General features: G+C 43.9%; 1 long non-coding RNA gene across 1 annotated transcript; it reads right to left on the minus strand.

The window, feature by feature from the left end:
* Window positions 1–1,361: 1,361 nt before the first annotated feature.
* LOC116553438 lies at window positions 1,362–21,341 on the minus strand. The gene is made up of 3 exons (XR_004269751.1): window positions 21,248–21,341; window positions 13,031–13,036; window positions 1,362–1,372 (listed from the first exon to the last, which is right to left on the minus strand). It is a non-coding gene; the product is annotated as an uncharacterized LOC116553438 (long non-coding RNA).
* Window positions 21,342–22,290: the final 949 nt, after the last annotated feature.

Below are 22,290 nucleotides of genomic sequence, written 5' to 3' on the forward strand. Positions count from 1 at the left end.
CATTTTTTTTTTTTTTTTTTTTTTTTTTACACTTTAAGTTCTGGGATACATGTGCAGAATGTGCAGGTTTGTTGCATAGGTATACGTATGCCATGGTGGTTTGCTTCACCCATTAACCTGTAATCTACATTAGGAATTTCTCCTAATGCTATCCCTCTCTAGCTCCCCACCTCCCAACAGGTCCCAGTGTATGATGTTCCCCTCCCTGTGTCTATGTGTTTTCATTGTTCAACTCCCACTTATGAGTGAGAACATCCAGTGTTTGATTTTCTGTTCCTGTGTTAGTTTGCTGAGAATGATAGTTTCCAGCTTCATCCATGTCCCTGCAAAGGACACGAACTCATCCTTTTTTTATGGCTGCATAGTATTCTGGATAAGGAAAATGTGGTACATAATACTCCTTACATATTTTAAGTTCAGCCTAAAGGTTTCTGTGTACATCCTGAACTATAACAAGTAGAGGTATAAACAGACCGTAGCCTACACTTGTGCCAGTCATGAGTATTGACCAATCAAATGTAACCAACTGTTCAAATCATGTTCAAATAAGGCAAATGCCGAGCTGTAACCAATTCAGCTGTTTCTGTACCTCACTTCTGTTTTCTGTACATCAGTCTCCACTTCTGTTCATAAATTTTTTTCTATGACATGGCTGAGCTGGGGTCTCCCTTAGCCCACAAGGGCTTGGGAGGCTGCCCAATTCACAAATTGTTCATTGCTCAATTAAACTTTTAAATTCAGCTAAGTTTTTCTTTTGTCAGTAGAAACAGGGTTTTACCATGTTGCCCAGGCTAGGAAGCCCCCATTCTTTCTGTAACCTCAAGAGGGTATATAAGTTTCTGCACCCTATTGGGATATTGGGCAATCACTCTGTGATTCTTTTCATGCACATGGTTAAATAAATGTGTATGCCCTTTCTCTTATTAATATGCCCTATTGTGAATTCTTGCCTTGGTTTCCACATACCATGATTTAAACATTCTATTCCCATTCAATGGACATTTCTAGGTACCATTTTGACCCTGCTCCCTTACTGAAGTCTCTTATTGCATTAGTATTTTTTCTATTGATTCTTTTGTATGTTCCTGTATTAAAATATCACTTCTAATTTTATACTTTTTATTTTATTTTCTTGTATTATTTCATTGGCCATTATCTAACCTAAGTTGTTTTTTTGTTTGTTTGTTTTTTCTTTTTAGACAGTGTCTCACTCTCTCACCCAAGCTGCTGTAGTGGTGTGATCCTAGCTCACTGCAGCCCGAACTCCTGGGCTCAAACAATTCTCCTGTTAGAGCAGGGAGATAGCTAGACATGAGCATGAGGGGGAGCCCGGAGAAAGGGAGGTCTGGAAAATCTTACACCCCAGAGACCACTGGAAACCCGCATGCTAGATATGAGCGGAAGGGAGGGAAAATGCCTATGCAGGAAGAAACACCTCAGAACAACTCTTAAGATGCCCAGTAATAGCTCACTCTGTAGTTAATCTGTCAGAATGTAGCTAGCCACATACTGATAAGGAAGGAAAGAGAGCAAAAGGGATGGCGGGGCACGGTGGCTCATGCCTGTAATCCCAGCACTTTTGGAGGCTGAGGTGGGCAGATCACCTGAGGTCAGGAATCCAAGACCAGCCTGGCCAACATGGAGAAACCCCCTTAAAATACAAAAATTAGCCAAGTGTGGTGGCAGTGCCTGTAATCCCAGCTACTCGGGAGGTTGAGCCATTGTCCTCAATGGCTTGAGCCTGGGAGGTGGAGGTTGCAGTGAGCTGAGATTGCACCACTGCACTCCAGCCTAGGCAACTGAGCGAGACTCTGCCTCAAAAAAACAAAAAACAAAAAACAACAAAAAAAAAAAAAAAAAAAAAAAGGGGCAAAGGGGAAATTTCTAAGAGATAAGCAGAGACAATAAGTAGACACATAACTGCTGCTGTATGACCTTCCTAGGGTGGCAGTAATGAGCAATGCTGCCATTAGATAGGATTATACCCAACACCTGTCCATCCATGTGCCTTAACTACCAGTAAAGGAGAATCCCACAAACCTAGGGCGGGAACTAGGCAGGGAAAAAGCAGGGACTAATGCAGAAGCAGGAAGCTAGATGAAGATAAAGGTGGAGACTTCAGACAGAGGCGGGAACTTAAAGAAACAGTCCCAAAATAATAAAAATCTCAACGCAGAACTCTTAGGGCTGCTGGCTCATTTGTTTTTTTTTAGATAAAGTCTCACTCTGTCTCCTAAGCTAGAGTGCAGTGGCACAGTCTCAGCTCACTGCAACTTCTGCCTCTTGGGTTCAAGCAATTCTCCTGCCTCAGCCTCTCGAGTAGCTGGGACTACTGGCACCTGCCACCATGCCCAGCTAATTTATTTTTTATTTTTTATTTTTAGTAGAGATGGGGTGTCACTATGTTGATCAGGCTGATCTCGAACTCCTGACCTCATGATACACCTGCTTCAGCCTCCCAAAGTGTTGGGATTACAGGCATGAGCCACTGCTCCCAGCCTGCTGGCTCATTCTCTTTCCGGCAGCCCACTGTGACTTGTCTTTCAGAGTGTATCACCTCTTTAAACACGCTGCTACCGCCACTGCTCCCAGCACGGTCAGGCCACTTCTCTCTTGAAGCGTACTGTTTCCTTAGTATGTCTTTGCTTACTTTACTAATTGGTCTCTTGGCCAAATTCTTTCTCCCAAGAAGCCTAAGAACCGAGAACTCCACATATCCTGCTAACAGTCCCACCTCAGCCTCCTGAGTGGCTTGGACTACAGGCATGCACCACCATGCCTGGCAAATTTTAAAAAAGAAAATTTGTGTGTGTAGAGATGGGGGTCATGCCATGTTGCCAGGCTGGTCTCCTGTTGGTCCTCCTCTCCTGCCTTGGCATTCCAGAGTGCTGGGATTACAGGCATGAGCCACCATGCCCCACGCTCATCTAAATTTTTAGAGGAGTTGGACTTAGTCAAAGAGAGGATTGGTATTTCAGGAAGGAAGAGCATCAAATACATGAAAAATGTTAAATGCCACGGCAGATACTAGAAAATACAAGAAATAAGTAATATTACAGTGTAAAACAACACAAGGTGAGATGTAGAGGGAATTAAGGCAAAAACATGTGTAAGGAAATTGGACTGTATGAGGATGAAAGGTATTTAAAATGAGTGAAATGACAAGCTCAGGCAGTAGTAGGACATCAGAGAATGGTGGCCAGCATGCTGCTAGAAGCTTCCTTAGGGAACTACTGAATTGACACACAGTAAAGATAGACAACGGCGGTAGGGAGAGCAAGAAAAGGGTGGAAGAACAAGGCTTGGAAGGTAAAACTGGCAAGACTTGATGCAAAGGTATGACGAGGCGGTTGGGATGGATGGATGATTACTGTAACGAGCTAGAGAATTCAGCTGGAAGAACAGGTTTTGGGGAAAGGCGGAGCTTGACTTTCAACAAGGTAATTTTGAGGTACACACACTCCACTACTATAAAAAGCACTGTGTTATCACCACTGTACTACTTGAGTTGCCTGATGGGAGGATTAGTTTCTTATTTGGCAAATGGTAGAGCTTGAATGTGAAACCAGCTTTTTAAACGCCAGAACCAGCCATCATTCCACTATGTGTGCTCCTTTCAAAGCAGGCAGTGCTCACAAAATAGCGTGAATGAAAACAAGCACAGCTGGCTAAAATGAGGTGGCAAATGTCAAGAGAGAATAATGGAGTAAGTATGCTAGAGATAGAGGGACTGGGATCCCATAAGTAGCAGAATCATGGGGCTTGAATCCAGCTAACCCAAATTTGGAGAATACAAATGGAAAATAATAATGTGTAAAGATTATGCACACTTCAAGTCACCTGTCTGTTGAAAAAGGTAATAGAATGTGAGCCCTGAACAGCCCTATACATTCTTGCTGGATATGCCAATGTGAGAAGTAAAGTAACACCTTTTCCTCACCAATTGCAAGGATTATAGCGGACACTCCTAATCACAAAAGACAGATTCACAAGAGAATAGCATAACAAATTTATTTAACTACATTTTACGTAGCACAGGAGACTTCAGAAACGAAGACCCAAAGACCCATGGAAAATTGTGTATGCTTATGCTTGGGCTATATGAAGACGGGACAGTTGTGTAGAAATGTGATTGGACAAAAAGGCATATGATCTAATGGTAATAAACTACAGGAAACTCAACAATGCCTGTTTGTTCAGATTCTCATTGGCCTTTCTGTGCAGCACTTCTTTCCTCTGATACAGAGCAAGACCCCAGTCTGATACAAGACCCTCTTGAAGGAGGGTCTTATAACCTACTTCCAGGAAAGATAGGTCAAAGAATTCCTTTATGGCCAACTCACACACAGGAAGGTCGGGGGAGGTCAGAGTCACCTTCTTGCTTCTGTAGTTTTCTTAATTGCCAATGTGCTACATTTTGGGATGTTGTGTTCTGAGCCCCAACACTGAGAAATAAAGCCTGGGCAACTCTTTCTAGGCCATTTCTCAGGGTTATGCTTGCAAAGAGAATCCTTGAGAAACGAGGCAATATCTTTCTCTGGCACAAAGGGACAGCTGTTTACTGCTTGCTATAAAGCAGCAGATTCCCCGAGCTCAATGTCCTCTCCTGTAATGCAACTCATTGCATGTGCAGGCATCCATCTGAGCTACTCTGTGTTAGTCCCATGGGACTTGGCAGTGGGAGGCAAGAACAACTGACACAAACATGCTGCTGGTCATGCTTTCTGTACTATGAGTACTAAAGCCTTCCTCTCTCTTCCATGAGTCAGATGTCTTCTGCTAACATTCATGAAATAATAACAGATTGATGTATTTGCCAAAAATATGGTAAAATCAAGTCCCAGATCATGACCTTCCCTACTCTGTCAATTTTGAGTCATGGTATTCAGTTTCCTCTTAGCAACTCACTGGAGCCCCCTTAAGAGCCAAGAGATAAGTAGGGATGGAAGAATAAGGTCAAGGAGCTCATTGGTCCAGTCCCCTTTGCGCTTGAGCAGGCCCCTCTTAGCCTTCTCCCTCCATTCTCATTGTGTCTTCATGATGCAAGAGGATGACTTCAGAAAGCAGCTTGCAGCAATCCCGGAAGATTTTGGTTCTCTTAAGCAGAGTGAATGAGGTCAGGTCATTCAGGGTCTTCCGAAAAGCTCAGCATCTAACTTAGACTCAACCATTTCTCTTAAATCTCCCTCTCTCTGGGTTACTGATGATGCTTCTCACCCTGATCTTTCACTGTGTCACCTGTGTCAATCAATAGTCCAGAATCACCACTACTGATAGGGACAGAGAAAGCAGAAGTCTGAGATAGGAAATGCAAAACCAACCTTTTTTTTTTTTTAAATGTATAGCAATCTGTTCATTGCTTTCTCATTGTTTTTATAACACCTTCCACATGGTGAATAATCTTTTGCTCTGGACTGAGACCCAAAAGGCCTTCCTCAGAGGCAGAGTAAATCTGAAATAAACCAGCTCATGCAAGGCTTGGTTTACTACCATCTGGTGATTCTGAAAACCTCAAGCCTTAAACTTGAATTAAGTTGCTCCCAGATTGCTAGCATAAGCCCAGATCAAACAAGTCTTTTTTTAAGAGGATGATTACATAATTCTGGGCTTCAAAATATTTATATAAATTATTTTTCAAACACAACACCAGCACTTAGCGATGGTCAGAAACATAAGGAGTTTAGACCATGAATAAGAACAGAAACAACAAACAACAGAAATAGATCCACAGGGAATTCGCATAACGGCACCGTTAGATCAGGCTGTAAAACAACAGTGTTTTGCAGAAACTCCTAGGCATGGTTTATGTAATCTTGAATACAGCATAAACTCTTACATAACTAACCACTTGTTTTCTCCTTTTGAGGTCTTTCCACCTTCTGAGGTCTCCCTCATTTTACATTTTCAAGAATCTTTTCTCTTTTTTCACAGACATTTTCTTTTCTGTTTTCCAAGTTGCCCAAATTTCCTGAAAGTGGTTAAACACATCAAATCTGAAGACAGCCTGTCAGGATTTGAATCCTGGCTCCACAGTTTACCCAGAGGAAGTTACTTAACGTTTAAGCCTCAATTTCTACATCAATAATACCTAACCTTCCTCATAGAGTTGTTATCAAGGTTAAATTAAGATAGGCAAAGTGCTTATAACAGTGGTTGGCATTAGATAGTGCTCAATTACTATTAGCTATTAAAACTCCAAACCACCAAGCTTTAGTGTCGACATTATGTAGTCAGGGCACATAACCAGCAGCAAGTCTTCACCTGGAACTTCTGTTCTGGGTTTCATTTTCCCCTAGGGCTTCTCTGATGTCAGTCTCTCCTGTTACCACTTGTCTAGGGAACCAATATCCCTCTAAGGCTATGGTATGAGCTTGGACAAAAATCCACCCACCTCACCAATCTCCCTTAACAGCAGAGCAATATGTAGGGGTTTTCAAAAATGTTTTTAAATACACTAAAATACTGAGAGAAAATAAAAGAGAAAGTATACTGTCTTACTCCATTTTCTGTTGCTATAAATAAATGCCACAGATTGGAAAATTTCTAGAGAATAGAATTTTATTTAGCTCATGATTCTGGAGGCTGAGAATTCCAAGAGCATGGCACTTGCATCTGATAAGGGCTTTCCTGCTGTATCATGACATGGTAGGAGACATCACATGACATGATGAGACAAAGCAAGCACAAGAGAGCCAGAGGGAGCTCACTTTTTTTTTCTTTTTTTTTTTTTTGAGACGGAGTTTTGCTCTTGTTACCCAGACTGGAGTGCAATGGCGCGATCTCGGCTCACCGCAACCTCCGCCTCCTGGGTTCAGGCAATTCTCCTGCCTCAGCCTCCCCAGCAGCTGGGATTACAGGCACGCGCCACCATGCCCAGCTAATTTTTTGTGTTTTTAGTAGAGACGGGGTTTCACCATGTTGACCAGGATGGTCTCGATCTCTTGACCTCGTGATCCACCCACCTCGGCCTCCCAAAGTGCTGGGATTACAGGCTTGAGCCACCGCGCCCAGCCCTGGGAGCTCACTTTTTATATCAAAGCCACTCACACAATATGAACCCACTCTTATGATAGCATTAGACATTAATCTATTCAGGAGGGCAGAGCCCTCATTAATCTCTGAATCCATTTAAGAGGGCAGAGGGATTAAGTCTTTGACATATAAATTTCAGGGGGACACATCCAAACCATAGTATATAAAACATAAACCCACTGACTCACAAGGCACAGGTCTCTATTTCTACTCCTTAGCTTTCCACTCTCTCTTTTTTTAATTTTAATTTTAATTTTTTATTTTTAAAAATGAGGTCTCACTCTGTCACCCAGGTTGGAGTGCAGTCGTGCGATGTAGGCTCACTGCAACTTCCGCCCCTCAGACTCAAGAGATCCTCCCACCTCAGCTTCCCAAGTAGCTGGGATCACAGGCGTGCACAACCACACCCAGTTAATTTTTTGTATTTTTTGGTAGAGACAGGGTTTTGCCATGTTGCCCGGGCTGGTCTCAAACTCCTGAACCCAAGCAGTACTCCTGCCTCAGCCTCCCGAAGTGCTGGGATCATAGGCATGAGCCACTATGCCCAGCCTTAGCTTCTCACTTTCACAATCTGTGTCCCATTCTGCTCCCCGTCTCAGTACAGAGAACCTCTCTCACAGTTTCCAAAGGCTGGAGCTGGGACACATGGGCTCCTCTCCTTGCCTTTTCACCTCGAGCTGTCAGTTGTCCTCCCTTCCATGTACAAGATACTAGATGGTATATTACCTGAGAGTCACCATTAGAAACCTTGATTCTTCAGGACTCATTTCAACTAATCTAACTGGTTTCCAGTGGGAAAAATCAGGTAACAGGATGGTGGTGACTGTCCAGAGGAATCATCTGAACCTTCAGGTGGGCCTTTGCCCCTCTGGGCCAAGAAGAGATCAGTGCTGTAATAACAAAAGCCAAATGTTATTACAGCACTGTTCAGATCCAGGACATGTTCGCCCTCAGGTGCTCCCTGGCCTGTCCCCTGCTCTGCTCTGTGTCATGGAGCCTATGAGAGTTTGCCTGGGCTGCCATAACAAAATACCATAAACTGGGTGGCTAACAACAGCAATCTATCTTCTCACAATTCTGGAGGCTAGAAATCCCATGTCAAGCTGTTGGCAGGGCTGATTTCCTGAGGCCTTGCTCCTTGGCTTGCAGATGGCTGCCTTCTCACCATGTCCTCATGTGAATTTGTCTTTCCTGTGTGCATGTGTCTTCCTGTTGTCTCTGTGTCCAGATTTCTTCTTCTTCTTCTTCTTTTTTTTTTTTTTTTTTTTTTTTTTTGAGATAGAATCTTGCTCTGTTGTCCAGGCTGGAGTACAGTGGCATGATCTTGGCTCATTGCAACCTCTGCCTCTCAGGTTCAAGCAATTCTCCTGTCTCAGCCTCTCAGGTAGCTAAGACTAACGCATGCACCACCACACCTGGGTAATTTTTGTATTTTTAGTAGAGATGAGGTTTCACCATGTTGCCCAGGTTGGTCTCAAACTCCTGACATCAGGTAATCCACCTGCCTCAGCCTCCCAAAGTGCTGGGATACAGGAATCAGACACGGAACCCAGCCCAGAGTTCTTCTTCTGTAAAGACACCAGTTAGATCAAATTAATCCCCACCCTAACAGCCTCATTTTAACTTAATCACCTCTTTAAAGACCAAATTTCTTAGTCTGTTCACACTGCCATAGACTCATTAACCATAAACAATAGAAATTTATATCTCCCAATTCTGGAGGCTGAGAAGTCCATCATCAAGTCACTGGCAGATTTGGTGTCTGGTGAGACCCGTTCCGGGTTCACAGAGGGTGTCCTCTTACTGTGTCCTCACATGATAGAAGGGAAGGCAGGTTTCTGGGGCTCCTTTCATAAAGGCACTAATTCCATTCAAGGATGCTGCCTTTGCAATCTAATCACTTTCCAAAGGCTCCAGCTCCCAATACCATTCCATTGGGGATTAGGTTTCAACATATGAATTTGAGGCAGGGGTGGTGGGGGGTGGGGGAAACGAACATTCAGACCCCGGAACCTTATCTCCAAATACAGTCACATTCTGAACTACTGGAGGCTAGGGCTTCAACATGTGAATTTGGGGGGACACAATTCAGCTCATGCAGGACCTGACCCCTGTTGGCTACATTTCCAAGGCTCCCCTGCCAGCCAATGTCCAGCTGGGTTTGGCCACTGGTAGGTTCTGGAGGGACACTGTAGACCGGCAGGAAGGGAAAAGAGAAAGTGTCTCCCCATCCCTATTCGGGCTCCAGCAGCGCATCTCTTCATTGTCCAGTCTTCCCTGGATACTGGGTCACCATTACCAGCCTCTGCTGGGTAAAACTTGCCTCTGGGTTCTGCAAACACTGCCTCTTCCCTCTGGCGCTATAGACTTGAGTAAAAGCGGCTTCCTGGTGCTGCTAATCTCTGGGTTGCCTCTCTATCCTCTGCTTGGCTTTTCATCTGTCTCCATCTCCTATATAGTGAGTTATGTATATTACATCCTCCTATTTCTAGTAGTCGTTATGGTTTCTGCATTCTTGGTGGGAACCTGACAAAAATGACTTCTCAGAAACATAATTTATATAGGATAAATAATATATTTATATAGGATAAAAATATATTTATATAGGAAGGATTAAATACATATGGTAATATGGGCTAGGACAGTCTATAAAGTTCTATATAAAAAGCTTTGAACAATGTGCTATTTTTGTCTGGATTTCTTTGAATTGCCAAGCCTCTCACAAGCACATCTATTTTGCCTATCTTTATTGTCTATTGCTGTGCAATGTTTTACTTCAAACTTAGCACCTTAAAATTTACACACATTTATTATTTCACACTTTCTCACAGCAGGTCAGGAGTCCAGGCATGAATTTCTTTCATCCTAAAACAAAGGCCTCCATTTCCTTGCCGGTTGTTGTATTTTGTTTTGTTTTGTTTAAGAGACAATGTCTCGCTCTGTTGCCCAAGCTGGAGTACAGTGGTGTGACCTTGACTCACTGCAGCCTCAACCTCCTGGGCTAAAGTGTTCCTTCTGCCTCAGCCTCCCAGGTAGCTTGGACCACAGCCACAGACTACTGCATCTTGCTAATTTTGTACTTTTTATACAGACAGGTCTCACTATGTTGCCCAGGCTGGCTCCTAGTCTTGAGTTATCCTCCTGCCTCAGCCTCCCAAAGTGCTGGGCTTACAGGCATGAGCCACTTGCTGCCCTTGCTGGCTGTTTGGGGCTGCTGTCAGCTCCTAAAAGCCACCCATAGTTCCTTGCCTCATGACCCTTTCACCACATGGCAGTTCCTATCTTCAAAGTCAGCAAGAAAGTCTCTCTAGTTAGCTTAGACAGTCTTGTATAACAAAATGTGATCAAGGGAATGATACCCTGTTTCAAAAAAACTGTCAAGCCAAACTCCTCTACTCATATCAACACAACAATAAACACAGAAGACTTCTATGACTACGAATTTTGTGGAGGTTTCTTTCCACCAGCAAGTAAGCAGTAGATTCTGCAGTGGAAACCAGCCTGGTGTCCTCCAATTCAGTTCTGACATTGTCTACCTGGGGACTGCGTCAAATCCCACAGGTTGAGGGCCCAGTCCTACCAATCACTAGTCCAAGCCTCCAGAACTTCTTTAAGTTGAGGTTCCCATGACCCTCTCTTTGGTTTCAATTTTTTTTTTTTTTTTTTTTTTGAGATGGAGTCTCACACTGTTGCCCAGGCTGGAGGGCAGAGGTGCAATCTCAGCTCGCTGCAATCTCCACTTCCCAGATTCAAGTGATTCTCCTGCCTCAGCCTCCTAGATAGCTGAGATTGCAGGTGCACACCACCCCACACCCTGCAAGTTTTTTGTTTTTGAGCCAAAGTCTTGCTCTGTCACCCAGGCTGGAGTACAATGGCATGATCTTGACTCACTAACCTCTGCCTCCCAGGTTCAAGCGATTCTCCTGCCTCAGCCTCCTGAGTAGCTGGGTCTACAGGCATGTGCCACCACATCTGGCTAATTTTCATATTTTTAGTAGAGAAGGGGTTTCACCATGTTAGCCAGGATGGTCTCGATCTCCCCACCTCATGATCCACCCACCTTGGCCTCCCAAAGTGCTGGGATCACAAATGGGAGCCACTGCGCTCAAGCGCTAGTTTTTGTATTTTTATTAGAGAGGGGGTTGCACAATATTGGCCAGGCTGCTCCCTAATGCCTAACCTCAGGTGATCCACCCACCTTGGCCTCCCAAAGTGCTGGGATTACAGGCATGAGCCACTGCATCTAGCAGGATTCCATTAATTTTCTAGAGTGGCTCACAGAACTTGGGGAAACACTTGCATTTATTCATTTATTATAAAGTATATTACAAAGGATATAGATGAAGAAGTGTGTAGGGCAAGGTATAGGGGAGGGGTACAAAGCTTGCAGGTCCTCTCCAGGTGTACCACCCTCCAGGAACCTCCACACATTCACCTATAAGGAAGTTCTCAACCCTGTCCTCTTGTGTGTCATGGAGTTGTGGCAGGGGAGCGGTTGTGGGGTTGCTTTTTGAGACAGGGTCTCACTCTGTCACTCAGGCTGGAGTGCAGTGGCACAATTACGGTTCACTGCAACCTCTACCTCCAGGGCTTAAGCAGTCCTCTCACCGCAGCCTCCTGAGTAGTTAGGACTTACAGGAGCACACCACTCCACCTGGCTATTTTTTGGTAATTTTTGTAGGACCTAGTTTCACCATGTTGCCCAGACTGATCTTGAATTCCTGGGCTTAAGCAATTCACCTGCCTTGGCCTCCCAAAATGCTGGTATTACAGGCATGAGCAACCACACCCGGCCCTCTTGTGTTTTAAAGGAGACTTCATTACATAGGCATGATTGACAATAGTGTAGAGATGTGATTGGACAAAAAGGTATGATTTCAAGTGAATAGGCTGAGTGGGGAAACCCAGTAAGACCCGCCGGATCAGATTCTTCTTGGCCTTCCTGTGCAGCATTCCTTCCTGCAGGGTATGGGGCAGGACTGTCTCTGGAATGAGGGTCTTTTGAGCTGCAATCAGATTAGAGTCCTGCCTTGGGCAGGCAAAAGGAGGACGGAATTTCAGAGAGAGAGAGAGCGTGAGAGAGATTGTTTCCTGAGGCTTGTTCCCAAGGCTTAAAATGCTCCAACCTTATAACAAAAGGACTATAACAAGAGGGCTATGGGAGCTCTGAGCCAGGAACTATGATTTTCATGCTTTACATACATATATATGTATATACATATAATCCTATCACACATCCCATCAACTTTTTCATATTTTCCTGGTTAGACGCAAATCCCAGGTACTACCAGCACTCAGGGGAAGGGTGTCCACCAGGGCACGACTTCCTGGGTGGGGATCACCTTACTGTGCATCCACCACCCTGCCTGTAGGGGGAGCAGAAGGGCAGCAGATGCGCAAAGTGACAAGTCTGCAGGCACAGCTGAGGTAATCTGTGGGTGGCAGAGTAGCTCTAGGGAGCCAGAAGAGGCAAGGAGGAGAGGCTGGCTAATGCTTCCTGGAAGGAGTGGAACAGTCTGCACAGGGGTCGGGCAGGGGCTGAGAGAGACATGGGGCAGGGCCTCTCTTGAAGGTCACAGCTGGACAGGGGTGGTCACCAGGAAATGAACTGCCTGTGACATGGGCAAATCCAGCTAACAGCAGAGGGAATATCAAAGATCAGGAGAGTAGGAGGGTTGAGAAGAGCCCATGGGAGAGGTGTGGTGCCAAGGAGGCAAGCCGAATGCACAGAAAAGAATTCCAATTTTGTAACTCGAGGACTCAGTTCCTCACCCCCGTGCCCATCCCAGCCAACTTGAAAGACGCCCTAAGTCCCAGGAGGGTGGGAAACAGTGAGGAGGCCCACATGAACCAGACATGCCTTTTTTGACTCCGTGTGATAGTGTCTTAAGGGCAGAGCCAAGTTTCATTTCCTCTCTTCAACCTTCTTAGGCTCATTGTTACATTTCCTGGCTTCATCCCAGTTCTCATCTTCCACCACCTCTTTGAAGTAGCTGACTGGGAACTTCTTAAATTGTGCAGAGGGTAACTTCCATAGCACCGTGCAGTCCATATGCCCTCCTCTGTCGGTGTTTCTCTTCTGCTTCCGTTAGGGTCTTTTTTTTTTTTTTTTTTTCAGGGAGTTTTACATCTTGTGGTTTCAGCTCTCAAATATAGGTGAAACTTCAAATTCATACCTCCTGCCTTGCTAGTCTTCTAGGCAGGTGCTTGGAAAAAAGGGACAAGAGAACATGTTTCCACTTTCAGCTCTGTGCCTTCCCAGCAGCAGCCCAGGGGGTGCGGAGAGGGCCCAGTTTTGTTTTTGTTCTACCCTCTCCTCTTATGTACATAAGGTCCCATCAACCAAACAGGAACCCTTGAAATCTTTGGGAGTAATGCATTGAACAGTATAGAATTGTTCTTGATCAGGAACATGGAAAGATGAATCTTATTTTTCTTTCTCCATAGCCAAGTTCCTGTGTCTTTGCTTTCCAAACCCTCCATTGATGAGTTCCTGCTACCTCCAGCTTCGTGTGGCAGCTTCCAAAGTCCAAGCCATCACTCTGATCTCTTCCTTGGTTCCCTTCACAAGAGAGAACACTCAGCCTCTTCCCTTGGGCTGAGAAATCGTAAAGCTGAATGATGCAAGAGAATGTGCTGCAGGGTCAAACTACCTGGGTTAGAACCCCCGTTCTGTCTCTTGCTGGCAGTATGACATTAGGCTGATGACTACTCTCTATGCTTCAGTAGCCTCAGCTGTAAGGCAGGAGAGATGATGTCTATGTCATACAGTTGTCGTAAGGGGTAAGTGACTTAATACGTGCAAAATGCTTACAACATTCCTGGCAATTGGGTCACATAATAATAGAAAATCAGGCAGCAAGGACCTTTGTCACCTATTTCTCTGCCATATCCTGGTTAGGTCACCATGTGTCATCAAACAGGAATATAACTAATTTTAATCAGTATTTTATATATTTCAATTATATGGAAGTACAAACTTCAAAAGTAATTGTTTTGCTTGCAGAAAGGCTCTTTTTTTTCCTTCTCCCCATCCAAATTCTTTTTTTTTTTTTGGAGACAGAGTTTCGCTCTTGTTACCCAGGCTGGAGTGCAATGGCGCAATCTCGGTTCACCGCAACCTCCGCCTCCTGGGTTCAAGCAATTCTCCTGCCTCAGCCTCCTGGGTAGCTGGGACTACAGGCACGCGCCACCATGCCCAGCTAATTTTTTGTAGTTTTAGTAGAGACGGGGTTTCACCATGTTGACCAGGATGGTCTCAATCTCTTGACCTCGTGATCCACCCGCCTCGGCCTCCCAAAGTGCTGGGATTACAAGCATGAGCCACCGCGCCCAGCTCTCCTCATCCAAATTCTATCCTGTTCTTCAAGAACCAGCTTAGGTCCCACTTCCATGAAAATTGATTCCTGTTGCTTCAGTCTACATCAAACTCTCATTTCTGGAAATGTTTTCATAGCAGGTTCACACCATAGAAGTTGGCATTGAATGACTCTTGTGTTCTGTGGGGTCTCTAAGTGTCTCCTCAGTAAATAGTTCGCCACGTCTCAGACTGAGTTCTGAAAAAAAATGAACTATAACAGGTAGTTGATGCCCAGAACCCAGGTTATTACCTTAATTATTGCTGGAGCCAAATTGTAGGATATACTATAAAGTAAGGGCCAAATGTACTTCCTAACTCCATTTGAAAATGTGTGTCCACATGCACATGAATGTTCACTGCAGTGCTGTTTACAATAGCAAAGACTTGGAACCAACCCAAATGCCCATCGATGATAGACTGGACAGGGAAAATGTCGCACATATACACCATGGAATACTATGCATCCATCAAAAACTATGTTTGTGTCCTTTGTAGGGACATGGATGAACCTGGAAACCATCATTCTCAGCAAACTAACACAAGAACAGAAAATCAAACACCGCATGTTCTCACTCATAGGTGGGTGTAGAACAATGAGAACACATGGACACAGGGAGGGGAGCATCACACACTGGGGTCTGTGGTGGGAAATAGGGGAGGGACAGCGGGGGGTGGGGAGTTGGGGAGGGATAACATTAGGAGAAATGTCAGATATAGGTGATGGGGAGGAAGGCAGCAAACCACACTGCCATGTGTGTACCTATGCAACAATCTTGCATGTTCTTCACGTGTACCCCAAAACCTAAAACACAATAAAATATATATTTTTAAAAATTTTTTAATAAAATAAATAAATAAATAGAAGAAAAAAGGAAAATGTGTGTCCTTTTTCTTGTGGGATTAGACCCAAAGCCACTTCACTCCAAGAAAATTACTCCACTTCTTGCAGGAGAACAAAAATAGGGACATGAGAAGCCAGGGGTATGTTTTAAGAAAAAGTCCCACTCCTGCAACCAACAAGTGGAGTAAAGGCCCAATACTCTATCAAGATATTTCCATATAAACTACGAAATCTTGACGACAGGGCCTAGATTTTAGGCTTCTGATGCATTCTCTATAGCCCCTAAAGAGGTATAGGTGCATAACAGCTGCTCAATAATAATTCCTCTATTCTAATCACTGTCCATATATTAGCTTAATTCACCATGAGAAGCACCTGTGAGGTAGCTATTATTAACACTGATGTTTTATAGATGAAGAAACTGAGGGATCAAGCTCACATAGTCAGCAAATGATAAAACTAGGATTTAAACCCAGTTTGGCTTCAGAGTTCATGCTCTTAACCACCATCTTGTACTGCACGGATTGAATTTCAAGAGCAGCAATGTTGGTAGAAATGGAGATTGTAAGCGTTCAGAAGGTGGATGGGAACCAGCCCTGCTAACGTCCAGTGAAGGCAAGCTTTTTAGCAACTAGTGCTTAGAGAATGTCGTCAGAGAAGATCCTACAGCACGTTTTCTTTTTACTACACTGTCAGAGACTATCAAATTCTCTACAATGATCCATTGTGAACTACTCTATATATTTGGAAAGAAGTTTTAAATTCCACTTAAGGAACTAGTGAAATAAATTTTAATGTACTATCTGGTCATTTGTGCAAAAATGAATCAAAATGGCTCATATTTGACCAACAAAAAAATCAAATATGATTTGATATTTTTCTGGCTGATTTTTGTTTTGTTTTGCTTTTGTTTTTGTTTTTTGTTTTTTGTTTTTAAAAAGACAGGGTTTCACCATGTTGGTCAGGGTGGTCTTGAACTCCCGACCTCATGTGATCCGCCCGCCTTGGCCTCCAAAGTGCTTGGATTACAGGCGTGAGCCACCACGACCTCTGACTTTTTTTTGACACAGGGTTTTTCTCTGTCTTCCAGGTTAGAATACAGTGGTGTTATCATGGCTAACTGCAGCCTCAACCTCCCAGGCTCAAGCAATCCTTCTACCTCAGCCTCCCAAGTAGCTGAGACCACAGGTGCATGCCACCATGGCTGGCTAATCTTTGTATTTTTGGTAGAAATGGGGTTTCACATGTTGCCCAGGCTGGTCTCAAACTTCCGGGCTTAAGTGATTTGCTTGCCTTCGCCTCCCAAAGTGGTGGGATTAGAGGCATGATCCACTTTGCCTGGCCCTGATTCTTTTGTTGCTCATATGATTAAACCGCAATTTTTGGCATAATAGAGGGCAAGGACGTTTTCCTTTATTTTATTGTTTTATAGGATGGCATGAAGGTTAACTTCTTATCCAGGTATTAATTACATTTGATCTCCCAGCTTTACACTGCATTTCGGTGATCCACTTCAGGCTGAATCCTAAGTAGTGGAGAAAATAGATCAATAGCCTTCAAGCATTTTGTCTGCTTACCACTAGAGGACACTATCTAGTCTTTTATCTTTGAAAACCAAGCCCTACGCCTTTGTTTTGTTTCATTTGTGTTTATCAGGGAAAGACATGAAAATCTTTTACAGCATGTCTCAGACTTATTGTGAAATCATGTAAAGTAGAAATAAGTTTCAAATCAAGCTGGTTAATCAGCTTTATTTGATGTTGATGACTATAGGGTCTACTGTGGGCAGGCCCTGTGCTGGGTGCTTTTACATGTTACCTCTGAATTCTGCAGCATTATCCTCATTTTACAGATGAGGAAATTGAAGCTCAGCAAAGTCCTGTGATTTCCTCAACATCACACAATTTCACAACAAGGACTTAATTCAGGTTGTAAACCCAGCTCAGGACTGCTAAATAAAAAAAGGAAACTTAGGCCAGGCATAGTGGCTCATGCCTGTAATGCCAACACTTTTGGGAGGCCAAGGCAGGTGGATCACATGAGGCCAGGAGTTCAAGACCAGCCTGGCCAACGTGTCGAAATCCGATCTCTACAAAAAATACAAAATAGGATTAGCTGGGCATGTGGCACACACTTGTAATCCCAGCTGCTTGGGAGACTGAGGCGGGAGGATCGCCTGAACCTTGGAGGCAGAGATTGCAGTGAGCTGAGATCATGCCGCTGCACTCCAGCCTGTGGAGACTCTGTCTCAAAAATGATAAAATGAAAAAGGGAAATTTCCAATGATACCTGACCTGAAACAAGGTCCAAGAAAGTTTATTCTACCTTGTAGGTCATTTGGCAATTCGCTGTGATGATAGGCAGGTCAAACAGAGTTAAAGAGAAACCCCATTAACAACTCTAAATGAAACTTAAAGATAAACTGATTCTAGCAAAACAGCCATCCAGCTGTACTAGAAACCTTGTTTTAAATTCATTTAAGTCTAATCCGTCCCACATTTTTTAATTTAAATGTAATTAGTGAGATAATTTAAGGGGTCAGATGTAACAAGACGTTTTAGTTAATAAAGGATCTGTATTTCTGCCTGAGACCTTCATCTTTCTTAGGTGATAAAGATTTAAGTGTCTATGCCTAGGAAAGGGGCCATGTTTATATATGTCTATGGGTCTTGATAGTACATTTTCTGGTATAAAATTATGTTGTAATGACTTTCTAGTTATTTTTTATTTTTTCTGTTTTCTTTGTTAAAGATAGAGATTTCACTATGCTGCCCAGCTGGTCTCAAACTCCTGGGCTTAAGCGATCCTCCAGCCTTGGCCTCCTAAAGTGCTGAGATTACAGGCATGAGCCACTGCTCCTGGCCCTGTGACAACTTCCTGTCTTTCCACAAATATGGCTGCATTCAGCAGTGCAGTGTCACACTAAATAATGGCTCCATTGAAATGGATCAGATGTGTACTTTGTGCCATAGATGTTAATCAGTTCTAGTATTGTGCTGAATCTAAACCTGTTCGCTGAGATCATAATGAGCTTAGACTTATTCATTATAATGCCCTTGTATTTCCCGGTCTAGTGCTGTTTAATAAGCTACTGATACTTTCATATGAGAAGACAGATAAAATTGCAGTCCTGACTGTTCCAATTGCATTTTTTTTTAAAAAAAAGACATTCAAATTCATGCTGCATGAAACACATCCTGCCCTAAAATAGAACTACTTAAATTGATCTTCAAGGATATGGAAAAAGAGCATGCTGTCACTGAGAGTTGTTTTGTATACAGGACCAAGAATTGTATTTGTTCTGTAACTTTAGCCTACCAATTTTTTTTTTTTAATATAAAGAGACGGGGTCTCACCATGTTGCCCAGGCTGGTCTTGGCTCCTGAGCTCAAGCAACCCTCCCACGTCAGCCTCCCAAAGTGCTGGGATTACAGGCATGAGCCACCACTCCCAGCTCCATTGATTAAGTCTGCAAAAAAAAAAAAATCTGGGGGTAAAAATGCACCTGGATACTTTACATATTCCACACACTCATTATTTAATAGGTCATCAAGCTTCTGGTCTAGAAATATCTTTGGGATCAGGTATTTTAACACCCCCTCCTCCCCTGGGATCTTGGAGCAGCTGTTGTTCCCCGCAAACAGCCTGTTAATGTGGATTTGTTTTTTAAATTACCACTTTGTTCTAATGATAAATGAGCTAGTTAATTCCATGAACTGAAAAGCCTGTTCAAGAACAACAGCATGTAAGATCTCCAAATCTTTCTGTAGGAGAACAGCCCACCAGGCAGAGGAGTTCTATCACAAGAGCAACAGGAGAGGTAGAGGCCTGTGTGCACACGAGTCAGGTCTGATTACGATTTGTTCACTGCCTTTCCAAGGTCTCAGGCCTCTCTTCCAGGCCTTGGGTTTATTCTTCCTATTCAACACAACAACAGCCAGATTTGACAGAAATAAAATTCAAGTCATGGCATATCAAGTAACTCAAAGATTTCATTCTGGTAAAACTGGAATACTAAGTAGCTCAGTTATGACTGGGGAACTCTATATTGATGCCTAAAGCCTCACATTTAATTATCCTAAGGATGCAGGGAGAGTAAAACTTGACCTCTGCTTTTCTAGGGTTTTTCAGTTGGGCCTAAGAATTCAATTTACAGAAGACAGATCTACAGGAGAAAAGCATACAAATATAATACACATGTTACATGGCTAGGGAAATGCAGATTCAAAGATGCAGCATTGAACGCTTATACTGAATTAGACAAAGAGCCATGAATTATTAAAATGTGACAAGGTAAAAGAGCCTGGACTAGGGTGGTTAATTGGGTAGAGAAGTGACTAGGAAAATAAGGGTGAATTTAACAAGTTTCATTTGTACAGATTTCCCGTCCTTGATAAGAATAATACCTTCTATCTGGTATAAGGAGGGCATCTTTCACATGGAATTTCACTTCTTGTTTTCAAAAAAACAAAAGGAAGGGCTGAGTGATCTTCTTTTCCTGCTGTTTTTTTAGTGCCTAAACTCAAAATAGCCAATATGCCAGAGCAGCACACTTTGGAATAGCATGTTCTTAACTCGTTCAAGTAGAATAAGTGAATTAATTTTTAATTACATTTTTAATCTTGAGATGATTATAGAGTCACATGCAGCTGTAGAAATAATACAGAGATAGCCTGTATCCTTTAGCTGGTTACCCCCAGTGGTGACATTTTGCAAAACTGTAGTACACTACCACAGCTGGCACGTCAACACTGACACATACAACACTGATATAGTGTCCTAGGGAACTTCATAACTTCCTGGGAACGTAATACTCCTCTGAATCAGACCAGTGGTCCCTTTAGCTAGGATCCGTCAGTGGCACCAGGAATTCTTATGGAAAAAGAGAATACTCGTTTCTTTGATATCATCCTTAAAGTTTAGCAGTGTACCCAAACATTAAATTGCTATTAAGAGGCGATCAGTCATGAACATTTCTCACTCTTTTCTGCTGACTCCTGTCATTCTTGCCTTTGCAGATGAGCTTCCTGCCCTCCTTCACCCTGCTGTGTGCCCTGTGAGGCTGACTTGTGGGCAGCACCAACCTTCGGTGGCTTGTGTTCCTCTCTGAAGTTCATGGCTTCATCCCACAGTCAGATTTCTCCATGAAGATAGCCCTCCCCTAGTACCAGCACCCACTCCATGCTCTCACCCCCACAGGCCTAGGGGTGGGAAGAGTCCTATGGTCCCTTTTGGGGCCCCTCAGCCTGACCTCAATTCTGTAAGGAGTCCCTTTGTTAAGCTTCTTTCCACCACTCCCCTTGTGTGTGCTGTCCAGTTTCACCTTAGAGGGCAACCAATACATCCAGAGAGCCCTCACTGACCACAGCTGTCTTCCTAATGCCCTCTTCTTCCTCCACTTTATGGACACTGCTCTCCCTGGCCCTTCTTCTCACAGATGTAGGAGGGAGTCAAGGATAAAGCCCAGGGAAACACCACCATTTAAAAGGAGAGCAGTGGTCAAGAGGAAAATAGAAGATGAAGAAGGCTCCCAGGCTCCTCAAATTCCAATTTCTCCCTTGGCAGCACCTAGAAGCTTCTTTCAGGAGACTCCCAAGAGCCTCCAACTAACCACCTGATAAACTGTCCAGATCCCCGCTTCAGCAGTAAAGGACTTGGTCACCCAGTGAATGTTGGCCAAAAACAGCCTTCAGCTGACTGCCTTCTTGCGGGGGCTGTCTTGTGTAAGGCTGGTTGCCTCGCCAGGAGTTTGGACATGCCCATCTCCCTCCCCGCTGGAAAATTACATTATCAGAATATGCCCATCATCTAGCCCGCCTTGGAAATCCCCTCTGCACTGGGCACCTAACCCCACCCTTGGAAATCCCCTCTGCACTCAGCACTTAGCCCACTCACCGGAAATCCCACCTACCTACCAATAGCAGCTCACCCTGTCCACACCCTGTTTCACTCCCTATAAAACCCCACTCCTGTGCGGAGTCAGGTGCGACTTCCGTGGCACCTCTCCCCGGTACCACAGAACCTCGCCTGGAAGCTGAATAAATTGGCATGTAATTTTCTTGTGCTGGCCTCAGTTTCCTCGTTTTTAACTCGGCAATAAACCTACAGAGAATAAACTTTACACCATGGCTGAAGGAAATGGCCTCGTCCAGAGTCACGCTTCCTTCCAGCACAGCCTGCATCCAATGACTAATAAATAAATCCAATGTACATGTCTGGTCCCCTTGGCCCAACTCAGCACAATCATTGGTTATCTATTGTTGCATACCAAATGACCCCAAAACTACCAACTTAAAACAACAAACGTCTATTATCTCTCAATGTGTGCGGGTTGGGAGTCCAGGAGTATCTTAGCTTTGGGTTCCATCTCAGGATTTCTTATGCTCTTATGGTCAAGCTGTCGCACCTGAAGGGGCTGGGAGTCCACCTTGCTGTTGGTAAAAGGCCTCAGTTTCTCACGACCTTGGCCTCTCTATAAAGTTACACACAACATGCCAGTCACTGCTGGGTCAAAATACTGTTTTCTATGGAAAGCAGACTTCCTTAATAATTTCAGCCCCATATCATGTCTTGGTCACTTTTAGTCATTACAATAATTATTGCTACCTGTTAATTAAAAAAATGGCTGGGCCCAGTGTCTCACGCCTGTAATCCCAGCATTTTGGGAGGCTGAGGCAGGTGGAACACCTGAAGTCAGGAGTTCGAGACTAGCCTGGCCAACATGGTAAAACCCCCATCTGTACTAAAAATACAAAAATTAGTTGGGCATGGTGGCGGACACCTGTAATCCCAGCCACTCAGGAGGCTGAGGCAGGAGAATCACTTGAACTCAGGAGGCAGAGGTTGCAGTGAGGCCAGATTGCACCATTGCATTCCAGCCTGGGTGACAGAGCAAGTCTAAGACTCTGTCTCAAAAAAAAAAAAAAAAAACTGACTATCCATATCCCGTGTAAGGCTCTCTCCTTCTCTCCTATTCCCTGCAGAATAGATGTGTGGTCTGGGTCACACACAACCTGTAAGTCTGTGATACCTCCTGCTGGTAATGACCAGGGAGAGA

This window comes from Sapajus apella, unplaced genomic scaffold (assembly GCF_009761245.1).
Source record: "Sapajus apella isolate SASKATOON/1434 unplaced genomic scaffold, GSC_monkey_1.0 scaffold1, whole genome shotgun sequence".
Classification (NCBI taxonomy): Eukaryota; Metazoa; Chordata; class Mammalia; order Primates; family Cebidae; genus Sapajus; species Sapajus apella.